Below are 6,233 nucleotides of genomic sequence, written 5' to 3' on the forward strand. Positions count from 1 at the left end.
AGGCAAGAAATATTTCGTGTACTCTATTTTAGGATTTTTGTGTGTGTTTTATGCATATGTTTGAAGAATTATAGGTTACTTTAGTTTTTGTTATTTTTTTTTGTTTGCGGTGATTCTTTACTTGATAGGTTATCATGTTTATGAATTGTATTGTGATTAGGCTATATTAGGATATATATATATATATATATATATATATATATATATATATATATATATATATATATATATATATATATACTAGAAAATGTTTTCAAGCCGTGCTAAGCACGGCCCAAGAATGTAGTTAAACCAGAGCTTAAGCATGAACGAGGGATCAGGGAAAATTGAATGTATAATGTTGCGATTGATTGCATTTTTCATTGTTCGATGACTTAATATAAAGAAGTAAGAGAAAAATGCTATAATATGACTTAATATAAAGAAACAAGAGAAGAATGCTATAATACACAAATAAATGCAAGTACGTTGCTATTTGTTACATTTATTAGAACTTTGTACAAAAATTTGGGAAAAGTAAAGTTAGCTGCATGTTGGTATGAAGAGTGAAGTACATCCTTGTTCTCTGCAATTGACATATAATCCACCAGTGTTTGTAGGTAAAAATATGTGAAGATGATTGAGCAGTGATAGATAGGCTTTCAAGCTTGTAAGTTTGAGGCAAATGATCTTTGAGCAACTGTATCGCCAAGATTAGGGCCTAAAAGAAGAATAGAAACATTGTCTCGACTCGATCAACCACTGGGTTAAAGTTGATCTGGCAAATTTCCTTAACAAAGGCATCATTGAACTCCATAGATAATGTGTCAATTCCGAACAGAAATGATTTTCTTATCGTATACACCCACAACTCACAACTGAATTCAAGGTTTGTAAAATGAAAAGATTCATATTATATTTATTAAAAGTTCATATACATATCATTGCATACCCTTCTTGCTAAATATTATTACATATTAGAAGTTAAAATAGTACCATTTCCTAGAGGAATAAACACCTTTCTTGTTGGTAGTTAGCTATTGTCAAAATAAGAATCACTTCCTATGTACTCATTCAAACCAATATAATTCCATCTACATCAACAATCAGGATAAAATGAGAAGTTCTCAAATGTAAGGAATTCACCAATACCTATTCTCCAACTTAAAAAAATAAGCTCGTTTCTAATTCCTCAACATCAACTATTGAAATTTATGATTTCCGTTGTTGAGCTTAATTTCAGAAAGTTCATATAAGGTGTGTACGTATGTGTAGTGTAACAACACTATTGTTATAGAGGAGCTTGAACTTCTAGTCGTGTTGTACATAAAAAGTTCCAGGATCTAAAGGTTTCACTGATCTCACTTTTTTATAAAAGCCTGAAAAGGTCAAATCTTTAAATAGTTCGTAAAATATAATTAGAACCCAATCATTAATATGAGTACACAAATTGGTTCCTAAACACACAAATGAATGTCAAATTTATACATCTGAATAGACCGAGAAGACCTAAATGTCGAGCTAGTTAAAAAATTAAGCCATCACAATTAGGTTACGAAGAGAATATTTGTACTGCTCTTTCTGCATACTCTCCTATCATTTTTTCAGTTAAAATAGTTTATGGAAGGATTGGTAACATGAAATGTAATAGTAAATTAAACAAATCATCTTCAAAGCTCAATTTACCGTGTTTTACCAAACAAAAGTGACTTATTAAACAAGACCTAAAGTATAGTAGATGTTTCCCCAATGCTGATGGCCTCCAAGTTAGTAGACATATGTATGGTATTGCTCCATGGGTGTTACAATGATTGTGTATGTAGTGGGCAACTAAAATTTAACAATTTCACTAATAGGGGCAATTAAGCAACATCTAACAAGTAAGAAAGCTATGAACTCCATTTAAGCCTTCTATCTCCCTAGTATTGAACATGATTAACCAAAATTCTATGGACAATGAACCCAAAGAGATATAGATAAATTTAAATCTTAATTTATGCAAAATATTATAATCTTAATGAAAATTGAAAGCCAATTTCCAATAAGAAAATGAAAACAAAGTATAATCTTCACGAAATACTTTAAAAATCATAAAATACCCCTCCAAAATTATTGCAAATTATTCAACTCAATTAATGTATGAACTCATGAGTTTGGGGTTGCTTCCTGATCTATGTGTATTGACATCTCCTACTGCACAATCCTTTAAATCATTTAAGTTGAACATTACTACATGTCTCTTGTTTCCTTTCTTCCTTTTCGTCTAACCCCTATCCCTATATATGTCTCTCTGTTCCCCTATTTCCTATAGTTCTTCTATAAAGAAATTGAAGCAAAAATACCCTTTTTATATGCTAATTGAGGTAGAAAAACATCACTTTCTATCAGCTCCAGAACAGAAAAAAATAATTAAAAAATTAAGACGAAAAGGATATGGAAAGAACCTTGAAGCCCTATCTTGAAAGACCTGTCATCAAAGTTAAATGGAACTTGAAAGGATCATAAAAAATCTAATATGACTATAAAACAGAATTAGCAACAAAACCCCACAAAAAAGCCAAACTGAAATAGGGAGAAAAAGTTATTGAACCTGAAAAGTTAAGAACAACACAGAAGATTAAACGATCATCGTTAGAATGAGAAAGAAAAAAAGAACATATAGAGTTTGACATGGCAGAGACAATCGTAAACCTAATAAAAATAAACAAATATATTAACATAAAGATCTTCATAGAACAATGTTACCTAATTTTCAGGTGATTTGCAACAAACTATGCCTCTTTCAATTTCCAAGAAAACAAGAATGATGGAGGAAGTAAGGGAACAAGGCTTCAATCGTTGTGTGAGATCGACCGTGGAATTTATCGACCTGCTATTCAATTCCAAAAAGAAAGAAAGAAAGAAATTAGACTCAGATAATCAAACTAGAAAATTGAACTTTAAACTACCGATAAGAATAGAAACAAGAGAGAAGCCACAACAAAAATTACCCGAATCGTCAAGACATTTCCATGTAGTTTTCGTTGGTCTGTTCCCATTTTCATAGAGAAAGAGGAAGACGATGGAGAGAAATAAGAACTGATGAAGGGAGAGATTTTTGAGGTGGGTTTAAGTGGCAACAGAAGACAACAACTAAGCTATTAGTGGCCGAGAAGGCAGTGAAAGCCGATGACTCAGTTTGGGCACATAATTCTATTCAGTGGAATGGTGAATATGCTTGGAGTCTAGAGAAGGATGAGCCAGAACGACACCATATGCTAAGGGCTTGGAGAAAAGAAACCACCCGTATGGAAGGTGAGGGCATGCAGAACCTCTACTGATGATAAAACCTTGAAGTTCTACCAAAAATGCAACCCTGCAGATTCCAAAAAGAAAAAGTGATAAGAATGCAAAATCAAATAGATAGAGAATTTAAGAAAAAGAGATTACCTGATATATATGGTTTGATCGACTGTGAAGAACATACAGGGGGTTTAAGGTGATTTTTGGTTTACGGTCTGAGAGACAAAAAGGAAGCGAGAATGGAGAATCATTGAATCAAATAGGGAAGAGGGAGAAGACATTGGGGGAAGATGAAGAGAGCGGTGGAACAGTCCAACTATTATACATTGGGAAAGAGGAAGAAAAAACAGGTGTCCTCCTCCTTCATGAAACGTATCTTCTTTAAAATGAAACAAAGATGATTCACCTAAAAGAAGCTTGTCCTCTTCTTTCTGAAATCTCCAATCCAACGCACACAAGAAGAAGGAGGAGAAATTCAAACGCGCCAAAAAGATACCTATGCGTGTAGAGCACGAACTCATGTCAAGCAAAAAGTTGTTTGTATATATATATATATATATATATATATATATATATATATATATATATATATATATATATATATAATAACATGCATGGGTAAAAAAACCACTCCAATGGCTGGGTACCTATGTAGATGTCACCAAATAGGTATCCAGAAGTTAGTTAAGGCTTGAAACTATCTTATTCGTGTTCTGATTTCATCGGTTGACTGATTTGCAATGTTGTACTAAAAACAGTAAAGGAGGAGATGCTCGGCCAGTAGGCTACCCCTGATGCATTGAGGCACTATTTGGCTTCTATCTCTTTCTTCATTGGTTGTGGAATTGTGACTTTTATGTTCTTCTATGTTCATTGTGTTCTTGTTAAGTTTAAAGAGCTTTTGGCTATGTTAGACATATATGAAGATGCCACCGTATTTCCCCAAGTATATATATTTTTTTACTTAACATATGGAAATAAATGTTATTGAGAATTCCAATAATGTTGTCTTGCTTCTTTTTGTTAATAAAAATAGTAAGAATTAAAGAGGAAAGCTCATATTTTCATCACTTATCTTATGTGAGTATGATCTGAGCTCGTGGCTTTTTAATACATTGAATTTTTTATATTTTGATACACAACAAGATTCGTAGATCTCGGACTTCTCTTGTTAATCATGTAGAAATTATTGTCATACAACATGGTGTCTCTATTACTGTTATTGATTGGTTTAATCTTTATACATTAGCTTTCTTTGGGAGGCTTAATATGTATGAAAATGCATCATTAAAATATTCCATTTTGGAAGTTTTATGGTCCAAATTTACTTCATTTTCGGTTATTTTGTAGTTTGTTCAAATTGAATGTTCTTTACTGCATATTATCCAACATATCTGGACTAACAAGTATTGGATAAGGTTTGATACTTGTAGACAAGTATTGGATAAGTTTCGAATTGTTTTTTATTAGCTATTTTTCCGATAGAATAAAAAATTGACTAATTTATTAAGCTTATCTACATAAAAAGTATTTAAGGGAAAGATGTCGAAACTTTCACCAATCTGGATGTGCATGGTGTCCGGGTGTATAAGGCTGGTGGGTGTGGGATCGGCAATCTCGGAGCACACCGGGCCGACCCCTCGGCTTGCCAAGCTCGGCTCGACATCAAGGTTCATATATGCCGAGTATTGATGACCAATCAGAAGACGGGGGTAGATGGCAACAACTATTTCCATTTAATTATTTTCTTTTTATTTAAAAAAAAAAATCTCCTATAAATACTACAACTTCAACTCATTTTAACACATAACATCCACTTTACAACTACAATATACTCTTTCAAAATGTCTTCTTCGTCATCTTCATCAGACATGTTTGATGCCTTTCTTGAAATGACTATAGATGTTATTCAGGAGGCGGAGCAGATAATCGAACGACTACATGAAGAAAATGGTGAGAATGCATGCCGGAGAAAGAGAAGATACATGCAATGACTTCGTGAGGCGGCTAATGATCGACTCATGCAAGATTACTTTGTGGATGACGCCAACTTTATAGGATATTTTTTTCTTCGTCGATTCCGTATGCATAAATCTCTGTTTTTGCATATAGTCAACGACGTCAGGGCATTGTGTCCATTTTTTCAACAACGTCGAGATGCTAGAGGTACAATGGGTTTTACTCCGATGCACTAGAGGAGAACCTTAGGATGTCCGGACGTGTTGCACGAACTAGCCTTCACAAACTTTACAAGTATGTCATGAGATTATATGGTCCATGATATCTGCGCAAACCTACTTGTAGTGACATCCATCAATTGTATGCTCATCACTCAAACGTGTATGACTTTCCTGGAATGCTAGGAAGCCTAGATTGCCTCCACTGGGCATGGGCTTGTTGTGCGAATGCCCATAAAGGGCAATACACCCGAGGTGATCATGGCTATCCAACCGTTATAATTAAAGTGGTGGCAACACATGATGTGTGGATATGACATGCATTCATTGGCTTAGCCGGCTCCCTTAATGACATCAATGTTCTTAACATGTCTCCGTTACTTGACGACATGTACAACGGGACTGCACCAGACTCCTTTTTTCAAATAGTTGGAACATCATATATGAACGGGTATTATCTGGTGGATGGGATCTATCCATAGTGTGCTTGTTTTGTGAAGTCATTGTCTTGTCCAAATGATCAGAAAAGGATGAAGTTTAAGAGCGCTCAAGAGCGGGCGAAAAAAGGATGTGGAACGAGCATTTGGAGCTTTGAAAAACGTTGGCATATTCTTAAATATCATGTGTCATATATGGAGGAGAAGAAAATGAGCGAGATGACGTATACTTGTATCATTTTGTATAATATAAATCTAGAAGACGAGGGAAATAAAAGATGTGAGTATAAAGAAAACGAGATCGATCCACCGATACAAGCTTTTGAGGTTGGAAGCGCGGAGTACATGTCAAGGAAGG

At 34.2% G+C, this 6,233-nt stretch overlaps 2 long non-coding RNA genes across 4 annotated transcripts in view; one reads left to right on the plus strand and one right to left on the minus strand.

Moving 5' to 3' along the window:
* Positions 1-380: 380 nt before the first annotated feature.
* LOC145052714 (uncharacterized) lies at positions 381-4,200 on the minus strand. 3 transcript variants are annotated; one of them, XR_013684153.1, is made up of 5 exons: positions 3,909-4,200; positions 3,409-3,757; positions 2,970-3,334; positions 2,725-2,851; positions 381-2,569 (listed from the first exon to the last, which is right to left on the minus strand). It is a non-coding gene; the product is annotated as an uncharacterized LOC145052714 (long non-coding RNA). The 3 variants fall into 3 exon arrangements; XR_013684152.1 differs by having other exon boundaries at positions 381-2,848; positions 3,909-4,199; XR_013684151.1 differs by having other exon boundaries at positions 381-2,851; positions 3,909-4,199.
* Positions 4,201-4,773: 573 nt separating this feature from the next.
* The window catches only part of LOC145052715 (uncharacterized), a 1,726-nt gene continuing 266 nt past the window's right edge, over positions 4,774-6,233 (plus strand). The window contains exons 1-2 of the long non-coding RNA XR_013684154.1: positions 4,774-4,973; positions 5,175-6,233. The exon at positions 5,175-6,233 is cut by the window's right edge and continues 266 nt beyond it. This is a non-coding gene — a long non-coding RNA (uncharacterized LOC145052715). The remainder of the gene's footprint in view (positions 4,974-5,174) is intronic.

Source organism: Lactuca serriola, chromosome 5 (assembly GCF_051521515.1).
Source record: "Lactuca serriola cultivar US96UC23 chromosome 5, Lser_US96UC23_V15, whole genome shotgun sequence".
Classification (NCBI taxonomy): domain Eukaryota; kingdom Viridiplantae; phylum Streptophyta; class Magnoliopsida; order Asterales; family Asteraceae; genus Lactuca; species Lactuca serriola.